Consider the following 20,292-nt stretch of genomic DNA (forward strand, 5'->3'; position numbering starts at 1 on the left):
AAAAAATATATATACACACCTATCCATATATATATCAGAAAGATATACACATATCTTTTTGAATTAGTGTTTTCATTTTCTTTGGGTAAATACCCTGTAGTGGAATTACTGGGTCATATAGTATTTCTACTTTTAATTTTCTGAGGAAACTATGCTGTTTTTCATGTAGCTCCACCAATTTACATTCCCACCAACAGTGCAAGGGTTCCCCTTTCTCCACATCCTCACATACACTTGCCATTTCTTGTCTTTTTGATAGTAATTCTAGCAGATATGAGGTGATATCTCATTATTATTTTGATTTGTATTTCCCAATGATTAGTATTCCAGTCTGCTTTCTGACTCTATTTCCCAAAGAATTACTTTGTGCCACCTCAACAATCTAATGGGATCCAGAACCTGGACCTCTATATAAAGTTCCTGCATTAAATCTCTCTTTCTCAGCAGTCATTGAAACCAATGAGATTTCTGTTGAGAAATTATTTATTTGTTCCTTTAGGGAGAAAGAAGATATTGAATATGAAACTTCCAGTGCTACATTGCTGCTACATTTGATTTTCTAGCTCTTTGGGCAGGCTTATCTACTGGCTTTTAAAAATATAACTATTATATGAAAGAAAGTATTGACACTAATAGGAAACTACTTCTAAAGAGGAAATGATAAAAGGAAAGAGGAAGCTGATGGCACTAAAAGAGTACTGTCAGCAGTTTCAAGTGAGACTAGTATAATTAATGTCTTAAGCTTTGAGGTCACAAAGAATCCAAGAGAGAAAATCCCTTATCCATTCTTGTTCCTCTTCCCCAGCAGGACAAAAAATAATTTGGGAGCATTACTTCATAGTTTAGCATTACTTCATAGTGGGTTAGGTTAGAAGTTGCGAACAGGGATCTCAGTTATCATTTACTGTAAGTGTGTTAAGAAAAAAAGTTCCAAACAGCATTGTTGCCTCCAAAACTGGGAGAAATTCTACGTTAAGTAAACTCTATTTCAGGGCATTATTCTAGCCACAGATTGAAGAATAAAACTATAAGTAAAAAAATTCCAGTATTTTCCTTTATGGAGAGGATGGTAAGTAATTACCTGAATCACAAAGATCTTTCTATGAGGAAAAGCCTTTTTTGATGTACTCTTGTTAAAGTAAAAATAAAAATGACTAGTATCCTTCTCTTTTATAAAATAATATATATTAACTGACAAGACCAATAAGCAACCAAAACAAAACAAAACAGATGAATCACAAAACACATTTAGATTGGACCCAAAATAAGACTTCATGTCATCTGCATAACAGTTTAGCTAGCTAAAAACTTAATACTGACATTTTGCTGAAATGCAGAGCTCCTGGGGTTAGAAGCATGGCTATTCTTCTTGGAATCCTTAGGGTATTACACAATGCTTAGAATATATGTTTTTAAATGCATGTTTGAATAAACAAATAGATGAATAAACTGGACACAAAGAAAATCTAGAACTGACTATTATAGTATGATGCCATAGGAACTGTGAAGCGGGACAACTCTGATAGTCATCATGGCCAAGTGAGTGCCTGATAATTTTGATGTTGGCAAGGCCCAGTGTTCATTGTTCTCTGGCAGTTGCTACCAACCCCAGTCACCAGTGGGACAAAGATTATATGATCTAGCCCTAACTTGCACTTCCAGCTCTATCTGTTAGTATCCCCCACATGAACTCTCTCATTTGGATAAACTGTTCTAGTCATTTTTCTCTGAACTTCTCAAACTGTCTTGCTTCTCTATGCCTCTGTTCACACTGAACAAGAAATGTATTCCTTTGCATATATGCTTACAAAATCCTACCTATTCTTCAAGAGGACCCCGCCCCCAACCCCCATCGTCCTCATTCTAAGACTGCCTTAGACCACCAATTATCTCTTTGACCACATAACACTGATTATACACTCCTTTGCATTGTAGTTATTTTAGAGAGCAAAGAGTCCATCTTATACATCATCTTTTTCCCTTTATGAAATATTGAAGTTTGGCGAATTGGCTGATGATTAATTCAGCATTATGTACTAATCTATTAATTTTATTATTTACCATGCAGGCATCATGAAGAATGCAATGGTAATTTAAATGTTAACAAGTTTACAGTTTATAAGGGAGACAGGATTTATAAAACATCTGCAAAACAATGTAAAATGTAAAAAAATACATAAAGAATTATGGGATTGATAATGTTGATAACATATTTCCATGTTAGGTGATAATAGTAAAAATTAAGAAGGTGAATTTTACCGGGTTTTGAAGAAAGGATAGAATTAAGGCAGGGAGCAGGGCATTTCAGAGAAAAGATAAAGTATAAAATAAGTGGGGGCCTGGGATAGGGAAGCACTGATTTTTTGGGGGGGGGAACAGAGAGTATTTCAATTGGGTTTAGGTCTTGGTATTTTTGGAAATAAAGGTAGAAACAAATTAAGACTTTTTGGTAGTCAAGGGCATTTGAAAGAGGAGTTACTTGATCAGAGCTGTACTTCCAGATTAGACTAGCATAAATGGGACTGTGCTTTGGAAAAAAGGTGAGACTGAAGGATGAGTAGATTGCCCTAGTCTATGTAGAAGTAATGAGATCAGGGTAGTGGCAGTGGGAATGAAAAGGAGAGGACAGTTTTAAATATAAGACTTAGATCTGATCAGCTGAATGGGGTCTGATTGTGAAGTTGCAAGGGTGACATCAGAATCAAATAGAGTAAAGAGGCTTTGATCCTGGGTGGCTGGGTAGTTGAGTATGTTGTAAAATAAACTGCGGAATACAGAAGGGAATAAATTTGGAAATAAGGGTCTTACATTTAGTCATTGACATAGTTAGCATGAGGTGTTTTATAGGGAAATTTAGGTGGAGATGTCTCCCATAACAGTTGGAAATGCTGACTCTAAATATAGCAGAGCCTGGAGGGCTGCAGATAGCTGGGAGCCATATTTCCAGAAGTCATAGTTGAACCCATGATATTGATTGAGAATGTTACAGGAGTATAAGCAAGAATAGGCAAGAACTCCAAAGGTTTATCCTTGGGGTAAGCCTACATTTAGGGGACAGGGGCAGAAAAAGGAGCCTGATTAGGTGGGCAGAGAAGATTGGGTTGTGGATACAGAAGGAATACAGAAAGAGTGTTGTGTCCTAAGTGTCAACAGAGGATGAGACTTTCAAGAAAGGACGATCTGTTGTGTTAAATGTTGCAGAGTTGTAGAGATGAAAGAGGATTTTGTTTGTTACTATATGATGAGATAGTGACCTGTAACAGCCTGGTTTCCCACTGGACTATAGTGTAGTAAGGTAATAGAGGGCAAAACTAGATTACCAGGAGTTAGAAGTGAGTAGGAAATGAGGAAAGTGGAGGTTGTAAGTATTTGAAAGAGTTTGATGCTGAGGGGAAGGAGAGACAAACAAACAACATCTCAGGAAAAAAGGAAGATTTCCTCTACCTTTGTTGTTGTGGTGGTGGTGGTTTCTTTTGAGAATAAAGAGGCTATTGACAGGCTTAATTGAAGGTGAAGATGCAAGAGAGAAGAGTCAGTTGAACAGAATTCTTTTCAAGAGGTTGCCTCATAGAGAATATGTCTATGGCTATCCATCACCAAAACAATACAAACAACTATGATAGCAAGTCTTTCAGTATTAAATAGAACATATAATAGTAGTATCTGAACATCTTATTTGTAAAAAGGCAAATTGGAAGCTGAAATTGCTCACCTTGTAAGATTACAAAAAGGATTGCTGGATTGTTTTAGGTGTTAATTTCTCAAGTGTTTTTTTTATGGGCAACTAAATGCTCAACAATGTAAACAACTAAAGACTATAACATTCTAAACTACTTCTGACTATCACCAGAAATTAAGATAAAACAAATCTTTATTAAAGAAAAAAAAGGATATTTACATTTCTGGTTTAATATTATTTACTCTACCAAAAAGGAAGCTAAATCACTCTTCTGATCTGTTCAATATAAGATTCTTGGGGCCCTGAATATGGCTAGCTAGTTGTTTTGTGCCTGATGGGATAGCCCCATCAGAAAAGTCATGTGACCCACCTGAGTGGACTGGAATGTGGTAAGGAGATGACTTGTCACTCTAAGAAGTTCTGACTGCATATCATCCTAAAGAAAATTAATGATGCACCTGAAGGCTGAAATTTACTGCAAAAGGTCTTGTATGAGATAAAAATCCTCAAGTTCCACAACAGTTTTTAGAATACCACCTACTTAGAATACCCTGTGATCTTGGGGCATCTGGGTGGCTCAGTTGGTTAAACATCTGACTTCGGCTCAGGTGATGATCTCACAGTTCAAGCCCCATATTGGGCTCTGTGCTGACAGCTCAGAGCCTGGAGCCTGCCTCAGATTCTGTCTGTCTGTCTCTCTCTCTCTCTCTCTGCCCCTCCCCCACTCATGCTCTCTCTCAAAAATAAACACAAAAAAATTACAAAAAGAAAAGAACACTCTGTGATCTTAGTATACTTACTACTGAAAGTAGTGAGGGGATTAGCAACACTATAAGGCAGAGGTATTTGACAGGACTAAGAAAATTCTTGGGTTCCTTAGCATGAAAGTAGGAGGTATTTTCAGATATTTGAATCCTGCAAAGCTGCAGAGGGACCTTCTCCAGTATTGATCTGAGTTCTGACCAGCACTTGCATTTGAGGAATTATTTAGGATTGGAAAATAATCATTTAAAAGTAGATGGAAAAGTGCTCAGTTTTCACACAGGGCCAGGAATAGTCTGTTCCCACTAGCTAGACTTGAAAATGTCATGAATCACAGGAGAATACCCAAAGATTCTTGCTTCCATAGTGAGAAATAATTAGCCCTACAATAATGTGTAAATTTGTCCTGTTTTACAAATTTTAAAAGCAAGATCTAAAATGATCAAACTGTTCCTAAATAATTTAACTGTATCCTAGAAGAAAGGTTAAGAGTATTTAAAAAATACCAAAATATTCAGCATACAATGAAATAAAATTCATGTCTGGCAATACATCAAATATTACCAAGCATGAGAAGAATTGGGAATATGACTCATAATGAGAAGGAAAATAAAATGAATTCACAACTGGAACAGTTGTTCAAGTTAGTAGATAGTTATTTAAACAGTTATTGTAACTGTATTGTATATGTTCAATAAGAAGTGAGAACACAAAAGTCATAAAAAAAAGTCTCAGATCAACTTTTAGAGATGAAAATTACAATGTCTGAGATAACAAATATACTGGATGGGATTAATGGCAGATTAGACATTGAAGAAAAAATAATGAACTTGAAGACATAGCAATAGAAACAATTCAAAATGAAACTCATAGTCAAAAGGAATAAAAAAATAAATGGAGCATCAATGAGCTATAAGACAATATCAAGCAGTGTAATATAGATGTAATAGGAGTTCCTGAAAAAATGAAATACAGAAAAGTATTTGAAGAAGGAATGGTTGAGCGTTTTCCAAATTTAGTGAAAATTATAAACACACAGATCCAAGAAGCACAATGAGACTCAAACGCAAGCAATTTGAAGACAACTACACCAAGGCACATCATTATCAAATTGCTAAATAAAACTGATGAAGAGAAAATGTTATACACAGTAAAAGAAGGGTAGACGTGTTATGTATGGAAGAAAAAAGGTAATGATAATAGCAGATCTTCATCAGAAACAATGGAATTGAGGAGACACTGACTCAAAATTTTAAAGATGACAAAATGAAAATTGTCATCTAGAAGTGTGTGCCTAGTAAACATACCTTTGAGAAACAAAGGTGAAATGAAGATTTTTAGACATGCAAAAGCCTAAAGAATTTATCTTTAGCAGAGCTGCCTAACAAGAAATGTTAAAAGAACTTGTTCATTCAGAAGGAGAAAGATAGAAAATGGAAATATGAATCTATACTAAGAAATGAAGAACGTTGGACTTGATACCTACATAGGTAAAATATAAGATATTTTTCTTAAATATTTTAAAAGAAAATTAAATATTAAAAAGATAACGATGATGTAGTGTGTGAAGTTTATAACATATTGTGGTAACCAGAATGAGAAGAATGGCCCCCAAGATTCCAATTCTAATCTCCAGCATCATTGAATATGATAATATCACTATTGATATGTTATCTTCTACATGTTATGCTACATTATGTTTTATAGCACAGTTGACCTTGAGATAGAAAGATTATCCAGCTGGATCTAACTAATCCTACAAGTCATTTAAAGAACAGAGACTTTTCTCTATCTGGTAGCAGAAGGGGAGGGCAGAGAGAAAAAAGCAAAGGAGAATTTGATATATTGGTCCTGGCTTTGTAAATGGAGGGGTCCATGTGCAAAGATTGGAGAGTGGCCACACATAGCTGAGAGTGACCCCTTGTCAACAATCAGCAGGGAAATGGGGACCTCAAAGTTAACACCACAAGGAATTAAATTTTGTTAGTAATAGGAAAGAGTTTAGAAGAAGACCCCATGTTCCAGATGAGAAGAGAGTGGGCTGAGATCTGGATTTCAGCCTGTGAGACCCCAAGCAGAAAACCCAGCCAGGTCATTCCAGACTTCTGACTTACAGAATTGTGAGATAATAAATGGCCTTGTGTTAAGCTTCTAAGTTTATTGTAATTTGTTATGCAGAAAACCAATTAGAAAACTAATATACATTTGTAGAACAAAATGTATGACAAAAATAACAGACTAGAAGGGATAAATGAAAGTACATTGTTGAAACAAATATTATAACTAATATTTTCAATGAAGGAGATAAGATATAATCATAAAAATATTCACTTAATTCAGAAAAATGCAGAAAATAAAAAAGGAACCAAGATTATATGGGACAAATAGAAAAACACCAGCAAGATGATAGGTCTAGATCTAACCATATCAATAGCTACATTAAATGTAAATGGACTAAACACCCCAATTAAATGGTAGAAGTTCTAATATTGGATAAAAAGGAAGATCCAACTGTATGCTAGCTACAAGAAATGCATTTTTATTTTATTTGAGTGACAGAGAGAGAGAGAGAGAGAGAGAGAGAGAGATAGCATGAGTGAGGTGGGGAGAGAGGCAGAGGGGAAGGGAGAGAGAATCCCAAGCAAGCTCCATGCTCAGCATGGAGCCCAGCACAGCGCTCAATCCCATGTCCCTAGGATCATGACCTGAGCCAAAATCAAGAGTTGGATGCTCAACCAAATAAGCCACCCAGGTGCACCAAGAAATTCATTTTAAATATAAGGACATGGGAAGATTAAAAGTTTGGACCAAGATACATTATATTAGCATTAATCAAAAGAAAGATGGAGTGGCTATATTAATAACAGACAAAATAGATTTCAGAGCAAAGATTATTACTTGGAATTAAGAAGTTTATCTCATAATAATGAATGTGTCATTTTATCAGGAGGAAATAACATTCCTAAATGTTCATGTTCTGAATAACAGAGCTCCTAACTACATGAAACAAAAATTGATAAAACTGTGAGAAGAAATAGACAAATCTACAATTTATAGTAAGATATTTCAATATAATTCTTTCAATAGTTGATAGAACAAGTAAACAGCAAACTAGTTAAGATATATGACTTGAATAAAACAATCAGCCTGACCTAAAATAATTCACTTAACAATAGCAGCTTATTTTCAAATGTAGACATTTATTTTCAAGTGTGTATAGAACATCAACAGACATCATATTCTAGGCCATAAAATAAGTCTAAATAATTTTAAAAGGATAGAAGTCATACAAAGTATGTTCTCTGGCTACAGTGGAATTAAATCAATAACAGAAGGTTCTCTGGAAAGACACCAAATATTTGTAAACCAAACAGCATATTTCTAAATTACTCATGGGTCAAAGAAGAAATTAAAAGGGAAATCAGAAAGTACTGTGAACTAAATGAAAATGAAAGTACTGTGAACATATTAAAATCTGTGGAATGCTACTAAATCAGTAATTATAAGGAAATTTATAGCACTAACCAAAGAAAAAAAAGCATTCAGTTTGGAAAAAAAAACCCCACAAAAACTGTCTTTATTCATAGACAGCATGTTCTTTCATGCAGTGAATCCAATGGAATCTAAAAATATTACTAGATCTAATAAATGAGTTATCAGGGTTGCTGGATACAGCATCAACATACACATATCAATTGTATTAGTATATACTAGCAATGAACAGTCAGAAATTGAAAAAGATAACATTTAAAATAGCATCAAAAATATGAAAATACTTGGAGTTATATTTGACAAAAGAAGAACAAGTCCCATATACTAAAATCTATAGAACATTGTTGAAAAAATTCAATAATAGAGAGATACACACTGTTCATAGGTCAGGGGAATCAATGCTGCTGTGATGCCAGTTCTAAACAAAATGAAGATTTAACACAATCGCAATAAAAATTCCCATAGGATTTAGTAAATTGTAAGATGATTTTAAAATTCAAAATAAAAAGTCAAAAGACCTAAAATAACCAAAACAACTTAAAAAAGATAAAAGTTGGAGGACTAACACGATTTGATTTCAAGTCTTATAAAATACAATAATCAAGAAAGTGTGTTAATGGTATAAAGATGGACAAATGGGTGAATGCAATAGACCAGAGAATCCAAAAATAGACCCACACACATGGAGAACTAAAGGTACAAAGGCAATTCAGTGGAGAAAGTGGGCTTTTCAACCAAGGGTGATGAAACAACTCGATATTTATATGCAATATAAAGAACTTGAATATATGCCATATACAAAGCTAAATTCAAAATGGACCACAAACCTAAAAGAGTTAAAACTATAAAATATCTAGAAGAAAACACAAGAGAAAAACTTTTTGACCTTAGGTTAGGCAAAGGCTTTATAGATATAGCACCAAAAGTCCAATCTGTAAAAGAAAACAATTCATAAATTGGACTTAGTCAAAATTAAAAACTGCTTTTTGAGAGACATGTTAAGAGAATAGACCAGCCACAAACTGGCATAAAATATTTGCAAATCATACCTGATAACAGTTTTGTATTTAGAATATATAGGGCGCCTGCGTGGCCCAGTCAGTTAAGTGTCTGACCTCAGCTTGGTTCATGATCTCATGGTTTGTGAGTTTGAACCCCACATTGAGCTCTGTGCTGACAGCTTGGAGCCGGGAGCCTGCTTCACATTCTGTGTCTCCCTGTCTCTCTGCCCCTCCCCCACTTGTGCTCTTTCTCTCAAAAATAAATAAACATTAAAAAAAAAAAAATATATATATATATACATATATATATGTATATATATATATATATGTATATATATATATAAAGAACTCTCAAAATCCAACAATAAAAAAACTCCATAAATTCCAATAAAAATGGGAAAACGATTTCAACAGACATTTTACCTAAGATTTACAGATGGCAAATAAATACATGAAAATATGTTCAACATCTTTGTTATTTGTTATATTTGCTATTTAACAAGTACAAATTAAAACGATAAGGAGATTCCAAAATAAACCTATTAGAATGGCTAATGTTAAAATGGCTGACCATAACCAGAGTTGGTAAGGATGTGGAGGAACTAGAACTCTTATATTGCTGATGAAAATGTAAAATGATATAACTTCTTTGGAAGACATTGGTAGGTTGAATAATGGTGCCTCAAAGATGTTCATATCTTGGGGCACCTGGGTGGCTTAGTTGGTTAAGTGACCAACTCTTGACTTTGGCTCAGGTCATGACCTTGTGGTTTGTGAGTTTAAGCCCCATATTGGGCTCTGTGCTGATGGGCAGAGCCTGCTTGGGATTCTCTCTCTTCTCTGTCTGCCTCTCTCTCTCTCTCTCTCTCTCTCTCTCTCTCTCTCTCTCTCTCTCTCTCCAAATAAATAAATAAACTTAAAAAAAAAAAAAAAGATGTTCTTATCTTTGTCCCTGGAACCTGTGAATGTGTTTCTTTTTATGGTAAAGGGACTTTGTAGATGTGATTAAGTGAAAGCCCTTGGAGATCCAGATTATCCTGGATTATGCGGATGGGTACAATGTAATCATAAAGGTCCTTTTAAGAGGTAGGTAGGAGGTAGATAGTCAGTAGTAGGAGACATAATCACAGAAGCAGGAAGTTAAAGGATGTTCTGAGAAAGAGGCCTTGAGCTATGGAATGCAGGCAGACTAGTGGCTAGAAAAGGAAAGCAAATGGATTTTCCCCTGATGTTTCCAGAAGAAACACAGTCTGGCCAACACCTTGACTTTAGACTTACTTTTGACCTCTAGACTGTAAGAGATAAATTTGTGCTGTTTTAAGCCAGTCAGGTTTTGGTAATTTGTTACAGCAGCAGTAGGAATGGCAGATTCTTAAAATGTTAAACATATATCTGCAGTATAGCCTGGTCCTTCCACCCCTAGATATTTATGCAACAGAAATGAAAGCATATGCTCACCCAAAAACTTGTATACGGATGTAGCAGCTTTATGTGTAATGGCTAAAACCTGGAAACAAGTCGAGTGTAACAGGTGAATGGATAAACAGATCATGGTATATCCAGACAATGGAACATGAACAAAGGAATAAGAAAGAATAAACGTTTAATAATTACACCATCATGGATGACTCCCAGAATAATTATGCTGAATAGAGAAGCCAGAAAAAGAGAGAATGTACTGTAGGATTCCATTTTTGAAAATTCTAGAAAATGCAAATTCGTCTACACTGACAGATCAGTGTTTGTTTGGAATGGTAAGGAGAGAGAGAACAGGGAGGAGTGAAAAGGAAGGATTATAAAAGGTCATGAAGAAACTTTTGGGGGTGATGGATATGTTTGTTATGTTGATGGTGGTGATGGTTTCATTACATCTTTTATTCATTTACATCATCAAACCTTATCAAATTGTATACTGTAAACATATGCTGTTTGTTATATGGGAATTATACCTCAAGCAACAACAGGAGCAGCAAAAAGAGTGTTGTGAAGATTCAGTGAGATGCTATGCATGTAATGCTGTAACTCCTGGTACGTAGTAAGAACTCTAAAAATTCTAATTTTTTAATGTTTATTTTTAAGAGAAAGACAGAGTGCAAGCAGGGGAAAGGCAGAGAGAGGGAGACACAGAATCTGAAGCAGGCTCCAGGCTCTGCCCGAGGTGGGGCTCGAACTCACGAACTGTGAGATCATAACCTGAGCTGAAGTTGGACGCTTAACCAACTGAGTCACCCAGGTGCCCCCATAATTTTAGCTATTATTATTATTTAGTTTAGAGGAGGGAGTGTTAGAACAATAATTGTGAATTACTAAGGATCTTCTGAAAGAAATGCTGTTACATTTTTTCACAGTAGACACTGGATAAGAAAATAAGGAACAGATTTATTAAATATAGCACTTAATTAAATATAGTGCATAAAGGTATGATGCAATCAGGGTGTAGCTTGATAGTGTCTTTCTATTTTAGAGTAAGAGGTATGAAAGTCTTTCTTGTTCTTGGTATGTCAAGTTTGCTTCCTGAGTGGCCAGGATTCTATCATATTGTTTTTGGACATAGTAGCTGCTTAACAAATATTTGTCAGATTGAACTGAATTAATAATAATTTCATTTCCCTAATTCAGGTATCTGAAATTCATGGTCAAGTATACTTTGTAAGCTAATTAACCTCAACTCAACTTTGGAGATTCCTTGCCTCAAGACACTTAGTCTTTCTTCTCTGATGCAAAAGACTTAGGTAATGATAGACAGGAAGCAGTGACTTATGAGAACATGCCTGGGGAACTCCAGAAAGTATAGGGGGAAGTGTCTAGGAGAGGTGAGATTGGGTTGGGCTGGGGTTGGCAGGGTGCTTCTATTTCCCACGGTTTTCACACATTCTTTTATGAGTGTAGTAGACTCTTCATTAAACAATCTACACTTGTGTTTTCTTTTTAGTTCTTATTCTTACTGGATTAGGAGCTAAGTACTAAGAAAGAAAATTCTTTCTTCCACACTGTGCCTACCCCTGAAGTTAGTCTTTCTTTAAACATGGCACTGAGTAACTTCATGCTGGTTGCATGGAAAGGTTTAAAAGCCACAGATGATTCCTTACACAGGTAGTTTTACAGAACATTATTGCCTTGAGAGTAAGCAAATTCCAAAGTATAATTGTTTGAAACTGGTCAAGTCCATCGTCTAAGTGAGGATAGGACTGTACGTCTTTACTGTTCTTTCTTATACTGACAACAGCTGCCTGTGGTGTAGATTTTAATTACTAAAGAAATTTTCCTATTATAAAGGCAGTATAAGAATAGGAGACATTTCATATATAGCTAACATATGAAATATGCTAATTCCCATTAATAATCAGGGAAATGAAAGTCAAAATCAGGATGAGATACAATGATGTTGGCCAATTTTAATCTGATAATATCAAATGAGTGAGGGTACGGGGCAACAAGAACTTTTGTACCCTCTGGGTGGGAGTGTATGTAAAGTAATGCAACCACTTTGAAGACACTGTGGTATTGCCAAGTAAAATTGAGTTTGTATGTACTCTATGACTTGACAATTTTACTTCTAGTTTTACAACCTAAGGAAACTCTTCCTGCATGTGTGTAACCAGACCTAAAAACAAGTAACAAAACTCCCAAAACAACCCAAATATTCATTGCAAGTAAAACAGAGAAATAAATTGAAGTGTATTCATATAATGGAGTACTATAGAGCAGTGAAAGTGAATGAACTATAGCCACATACATCTCTAGGAGTAGATCTAGAATTGAGTGAAAGACGATAGTCCTAGAAGAATAGAATACATAAGTACAGGCTGAATTCCTTTTTGGACATGTTAGTGTGAAGTGTTTACTGAACACCCTTGTGGAAATACACACTTATGGGCAGAAATGTGAATTTTAAACTCAGGATTCAGGCAACACTTGGGTGACATTTGGTGGAGTGAAAGCTGAAGCCATTGGTGAGAATAACAAAGGAGAGATGTGAAGTGGGTGATGGTAACCACTGTGATGAACTGAATTTAGTGAGTGGAGTGATGATATAGAAAAGAAGGTTAGAAATGTAGAAAAAAGAGAATATAGGATCAGAAGTTAAGGGAAGAGTCAGGACTAGACACATTATTTTCAGGGCTCTGTGTAAAATGAAAATATGAGACCCCTGTTAACAAATTATTAAGAATTTCAAAATGAAGATGGAAAAACCCTAAACTGAGCTGGGTCTTTCTAAGTGTATGACCTCATGTGACTGCAGATACTGCACACCTTTTGGGTGACTCTGGAAAGAGTTTTGGGGACGAGCCATCAATAGGGTCAAATACCTCAGGGAGACTGAGAAAGAGAAATGAGAAAAAAATGTAAGTCCTTTTTGCCCTTTTGATTGTGAAAGGACTACTCATTAAAGAGTATTTGGAAAAGCATAAAAATGTATAAAAAATGTCCTTAATTTGATTTCCTTACAAGTAACGTTTTAGTGTTTTCTTTTCCCTACTCACTTTCTAAGTGGACACATGCATTATATGACTAGTTGGTCACTGATGACCCTGAAGGGCTGACCATGTTGGTCAGATACACATAAGTGAGGAGTAAATGAAGTTGAAGTGGAAGCATAAAGCATAAACACTTTTCCAAGAAGCTTGGTGGTTGTAAAAGAATACAGAAAGGTGATACCTCATGAAGGTAGGAAGTTTGGAAAAGCCTTGTATGAGTGTGGGAGACCTGAGGAAGACTGCCAGAGAGGAAGATACGGGCATGATGATGGATAAGAAGACCCTCTTGGAGGAGTTGGGGAAGAAATGGACATGTAATTAGCAGGAATGTCCATCTTTGAAAAAGGAGTAAAGTGGAGGATGGATTACACATGCTGAAAATTGAAGTACAGAGAAGGAAAACTGATTAAATTCCCATCATGTAGAACACTATTAAGAAAAGAGAAGATAAAGAGGAGAGTAGATTTTGAGGTTAGTGATAACAGTTTGATAAGGCAAAAGTGATAAAGTCTCATTCAGAACTGAACTCTAAAATTGTGAACATCAGTGAAGGCCCCACTGAGGCCAGATGGTATGATTTTGGAATGAAAACAAGTGACCCGAGTCAAGATTTTCTTCAAGTAGTATTCAGTAGCCTGATACATGAGCATTGAGAGTGAATGACAGAATTTGAGGAAGGATGGCACAAGGGGTTCTGGTTGTGTTCATGGGAGTAATACTAAAGTTTTTCATTATGAGAACCTGGAGTGGTAAGGAGGTGAGTAAAGGAGGAAATAGAAGAATGAACATGCTGAAAGCAGGATGAGGTGACTGAGCAGCCATTTCAGTAGATGTGAAAGGGGAGGAAGGATAGGTTGTGGGCAAAGAAAGGAAACTGAGATTTAAAAATCTTTCAAGGGAGCAATTCTGCAGAATAACAGATCCAGGGTAAGTGTGAGCGCTTCAGTAGAGGTGCAGAGATGGTATCAGAATGTTGAGGCTGGAGTGTGGCGAGGGCCGTCCCATGTGGATACTGAGATTAACAAGACATTGCCATGAATGAGTCGGGAGAAGATGTAAGCCAGAGGCTAAGCTATCAAGAACAATACTGAGGGGTTCACAGGTTGCTAGAAAACAGCAGCGCAGAGGGAGCTGGGAGCCAGGGAAAAGTGTTTCAAAAAGCCAGGCGTTGCAGAGAGCCATGGTAGATTGATGGTATGGGAGTGGCTGAGAGGAAGTAAGAGTAAGTATGTTGCTTCCTAAATTGTGATGATTCTGAGGAATGGCAGGAGTGATACTGCTGGAGAGTTTTGACCTGGTGTCAGGTCAAATTCAGGGGAGAAACAATCCAAGAGAAGGCTTAAGATGTATGTGAGCTAGTTCACAATCAATTAGATTCCACAGGGCACAATGTTGAGTGTTGATTTATAAATCTGGCTGTCTCTGGGAGTCCATTTCCATCTTCAGTCTCTGTCTTTACAGCACCTCAATACAGCACCATTAAATACCCTCTTTATTTAGTATTCTTCAGTCTTCAGTCTCCCAAATTTTCATTGCCTACCTGTGAGCTTGATGAGTCAAGAACAATTCTAGCAGAATCTGCCATAGAGATTGAATGGATTGGCCAGAATAACAAAGAAAGTCAGTGTTGAATCTGGGGAAGGAAAAAACAATAACAAGGGACAATGGCAATGATGATAAGGAGCTCAAATCTCAAATTGCGATGAGCATAGAGGAGTCTAGAACTCTCACACTTTGTTTCTCCCTTTAAAGTATTGGCAACAAACTGAAAATAAGGTTTTTGTAAGCATTTTATAGCATCTGTCTGCTGTCTTTGATGTTCATGGGAAACAAGTCCTTTTAATTATAGCAGTTGAAAACCAGAAATAACAAATTCAAGAGAATGAGTTTTTGAACAGTTGTTAATTTTTACCTTGGGTTTATCTTTAAGCACGTATATTATCCATCAGTGTTTAAATTACAGGCTACATCCCTCTTTATATTTGTCCTTTATTATTTTACACCAGGATGTTTTTGAGCATGGCTTCATAAAAATTTTCCAGCAATGCTATGCACCCTAGGAACAGGAACTGAGAAATTAGATGCAAGACTTTAACAAGGGTTGGGAATTAGTAATGTTTTCTGTTTAAAAGAAGTTTAGATTGTTGGTTTGAATGAACTATAAAATATGAGCATTTCAAATTTATTAGGTTATAAAGTCTATGTCACCAAATGCAATGTCTTGAAATGTGGAGCCACTAGAAGAATATGTAAGTAGAAACAAATTGTGGAAGTCACAGGTAGATATGATTTGGCATAGGTGCTGGAACAAGATAAGGTTACTTGATAGCTTTCCCAGTAAAAGAGCAAACCACGGAACCTCTCCCTCCATATGCCAAATAAAAGTTAAACTTGTCAGTGCATTTCATATATACTTTTTACAGTGCTGCCAAATAGGATTTGTATAACTCTGTCAACAAAAGCAGATTTTTAATCGGCCAGTCAGCTATCAGCTTTTCAAGTGATTCTTGTTGGATTATTATGGGATAGACATTGAGCTGGAAAAAGGTCTATTTCCATTCCTGGAGGAATTTATAATCTAAGAGGACAAAGCACACAGACACACACAAATCAAAAATTGAGGAAGTTGCACTCATTAGGGACCTCTAACACATTGGTTTATTTACTCAGTGGGTTCCAAGAAACAGAGTCTTTCAGAGATTTCTGTTACATTTTGATTGTCTATATTGGAGGTCTAGTTTTACTGAATTTACTTTCCCATATTATTATTATTTTTTGTTAACTTTGGACTGACCATTTTTATCTTTAAGAAATCATGAAGTCATGGATTCTCAGAGCTTCCATAGATTCTGGAGACCATGTTCTAGAGAGGATGGTACTGAATTCCACAGGTGACATGACTGGCCTGGGACCTCATAGTCCTACCGGCCAGCACCAGAGGCAACACTCCCATAGCAATCCTTAGTAGCACTTAATATGTCACTTGGCTGTGCCTAGTGCAAGGGATAGGAGGTGTTGTGCTTCTGAGGCTGTAGAAGCAAGAGGGGGAGAAAGTGAAATTAAATCCTATTCGTCACTTAACTAGAAGAGGGAAACCAGATGCTGATGGAGGAAGCACCATAAAAAAGATACTGAGAGGACTGGTAGCCCTACATCCTTGATACGATTACAGTTTTAAGGAAGGAGGTTAAATTAATGGAAATTGGGAGAGTTATCAAGATTTGGTATTGGAATAAACACCATCAGTTACATATTAATAAAAAGCTACCAAAGTGTTGTCCTTTGGTATTTATTTTCTTTTTAGATTGTTGGCTTTGAAATGTGTGTTTGGTATATTAATTACTCATATAGTTAAAAATAGAGCTCAGTTTTATGGTACTAAATAAGAAAAACAGACTTCTTTCCATTTCAGGTAAATTATACCTGAAGTATGGTTGGTGAAATGAAAACCAAGAGGCCTGACAGAGACACTGGGAAAAAACCATCTCTTGTTTGGTAAAACAGAAAAAAGGAGACAAGGTGATTTTTACTACTCAGGCCATAAAGACATCAACTTCATCTTGTGACTTTTTTTTCTTTTAATTTGAGAGAGGGAGAGAGGAACAGCATATGCATGCACAAATTGCTGTGTGTGTGTGGGGGGGCGGGTAGGGGCAGAGGGAGAAAGAGAGAGAATCTCAAGCAGGCTCCACTCTCAGCACAGAGCCCAGTGCAGGGCTTGAACTCACAGTCCTGGGATCATGACCTAAGCTGAAATTAAGAGTCAGATGCTCAACTAACTGAGCCATTCAGGCACCCCTCATCTTGTGGCTTCTTACCTTAATTGCAGGCATAGTACATTTACATTAGGATGCAAATAATCTCTTGAATAATAATAGAAATATTAAAATTAGTAGCTATAATTTATTAAACACCTGCTATGCAGTAGATTTTTGTATCGTTTGCTCTGTATGCATTATCTTGTATCTTCACACCAACTACCCTGTGAGGTAGATCTTGGCACCTTTTTTTACACACTAGTCGCTTAGACTCAGGGGCCTTCAATGTTTGGTTCAAGATCAAGTAGCTAGTGGTTGAGCTCCATGGGCCGCAAAGCCAGCTTACTTCTGCGTCTCTGTTAAATCCTAAAATGTGACATGGTAACGGCAAGAACTACTTTCAAAGAGTTAATTATTTCAAATTCTTAACATCTGGTTCTGTAGGTAGTAAAAGAATGTGCCATCAAATATATCAGAGTCACTCTTTATGAGTTTATACAGGGAGAGGATAATATATCTTTTTTTCAAAGCATTCCTTTCTACCAAAAATGTTTGGAGACTAAGAAAAACCCTCAAAAGATTAAATAAAAATAGTTGATTGTATACATGTGTAAGGTATACAAATGTAGGGTATAGGTATTTAAAAATGGATAAGAAAACAAAACAACTCTTCCAGGGTTGATTCTCTTTAAAATGTAAATATGACCTTCAAATTCTGGAGGTGGCTCTGGGTTTGCCATGCAAGGAGATGGGAACCTTCGGGCTGAAGATTACCTGCTGATACTAGAGGAGAAGTTGTGGAGAGGAAGGGTTAATTTTTAGTGAGATTCATTAATTAACCCAACAAATATTTACTAACAGCTTACTAGATGCCAGGCACTATTCCAGACGCTCAAGGTATAGTAGTGAGCATAGCAGACCAAAACCCCCACCTTTATGGAGCTTATATTTAGATCAGCTAGTTAATGAATTTGCAGAGGGGAAAAAAAAAGCAGTGCAGGGTGAGTTAATCTATTAGGGCTAGGGGAATAGCTGGCCAGAAGAGCCCAAATATTGTGGCCAGGTAGAGATAGATAAGAAATGGAATGTTGGAGCTAGGGGCTTGGGGGGCGGGAAATGCTGATGAAGATGAGGAGAACACTGCTTCAGGGCCTTGAATCAGGAAGTAGGTGCTGGACCCTAGGGGAAGGGCCAAGGAGAAGTTTTGGAGATAGGGTGTTGGAAAGCATGGATCAGACAGGGAGAGCTGGCACTTCCAAATATCTAAGGATGGGGAAAAGGACACCTCAGCTCTGAGGGAGGAAATAGGGAGAATGGCGATCTTCCTAGAGAATGGCCATTGCCAAAATGCCTGAGCAACTTCTGGCTGTGTCATTCACCTGTATGGCATCTCTGCTCCTTAAATATTTGACAGGGATTGTCTTAGCGTGTCTTCAGCCAGGACGTTATCTGCAGGTGGGTTTTCCTCACTGCCCAGCAGTCCACAGGGTGGGGCTAGAGAGACCCTCACATGGTCATGAGGAGGGAGTTAATGACTCACTTTCCCTCAACTGAAACCACATTGAGCCTCAGTGAAGGCTCATGTGGTTTTTTTACTGGAGAGTTTAGATAGTTTTCTCAAAGTTCTGTGGGTAAGGGGAGGAAATTGGGTGCCTTGCCCATGATATATCTCCAGAATTCCCTTGTTCTCTTCCTTCCACAAAGGCTCTCTGCTTAGGTTTTGGGGACAAAGAGGACTGTCCTACAGGGACAACCCTTTCTTAATGCTTCTCCCTTCTTTTATTTCCAGCATTTCTTTTCCTTTAACCCCTTTTCTTGGTATTTTTGACCCACCCACACTTACTTTTTTTTTTTTTTTAATTTTTTTTTATTTTTGGGACAGAGAGAGACAGAGCATGAACGGGGGAGGGGCAGAGAGAGAGGGAGACACAGAATCGGAAACAGGCTCCAGGCTCCGAGCCATCAGCCCAGAGCCTGACGCGGGGCTCGAACTCAAGGACCGCGAGATCGTGACCTGGCTGAAGTCGGACGCTTAACCGACTGCGCCACCCAGGTGCCCCCACACTTACTTTTTCTGAGGACCCTTACTATTAATAACCAAATTTCTAGTCTCTCAGTCCTTTCTTGTAAATTGCAAATTTTGCAGCCTCAGGCATTACTGATTGTCAGTGCTTAACTTTATATTCTTTATATTCCTTTGAACGAGTACTCTAGTTAATATTGCTAACACAGTGTTCGTGGATTCTATGGCCCTAAGTTACACTACAATGTGATCTCACACTGGCTGATGATAAATGATGTCTGCTTCAAATTGCTTCCCTCTAATTCTTAGATTCACCCCAACCCATAGGAGCAGGGAGAAGATGAGAGCTGGTTCAGATGACTCTACTACAGTAGCTTTGTAATCTGAATATACTCTGAACATCCACTGCTCCTTATCTGGGGAGGTTCTATTATGTACTTGAATCCATCATCTGCTAGGCATCAGGAGAAAGGATGGCTGAAAAGGAATCAATGAAAAAGATTATGTGGAGGGAAGGTCTTGGATCAGTAATTGTTCTCTTAAATCTTGTGGGTAGTTTCCATGGAAGCTAACTTTAGGCAAAGATGAAAAGAGAAGGTGACTGGGTAACCTATAAGGCCACCTTCCCTAATAAAAGTTCCAGTCACCTGTTGAAGGACATGGAGTGTGGCTGCTCTGTTCACATGCCACTGGGCTCTCTCTGGAAGGAGGCAGTTAGGAGTGGGGTAGGGAGCCATCTTTTCTTGAATACCTACTGTGTGTTCAGAGCATTGTCAAATGCCATCTGTTTATTATTTCATCTAATTCTTACAAGAGTCCAGTGATGGGGCATTATATGAGCTCATTTTATGGTGAGGAAATAGATGTTTAGAACAACACCCAGGTTACACAGCCAGGATGTGACAGAACCAGGATTTAAATGAGCCCTGAGCAACTTTGATGACAGTGGTACACCATGAGTACTCCGGGGTGTCTCCTAAAAATGGAATAACACCCTGTTAGGACTCACAATTCCTTCTAGCTCCTGGACATCTCTCCAGTCATGTGGTGATAGCTGTTACTCTAACAGTTTCCTGCTTGCTTTAAAAGTAAAGTTTTT

General features: G+C 37.1%; 1 protein-coding gene across 3 annotated transcripts in view; it reads left to right on the forward strand.

Annotated features, from left to right (window-relative positions):
• ZPLD1 (zona pellucida like domain containing 1) overlaps positions 1-20,292 on the forward strand; it is a 536,628-nt gene that overhangs the window by 102,191 nt on the left and 414,145 nt on the right. The gene's annotated exons all lie outside the window — the stretch shown is intronic.

This window comes from Panthera leo, chromosome C2, assembly GCF_018350215.1.
Source record: "Panthera leo isolate Ple1 chromosome C2, P.leo_Ple1_pat1.1, whole genome shotgun sequence".
Lineage (NCBI taxonomy): Eukaryota > Metazoa > Chordata > Mammalia > Carnivora > Felidae > Panthera > Panthera leo.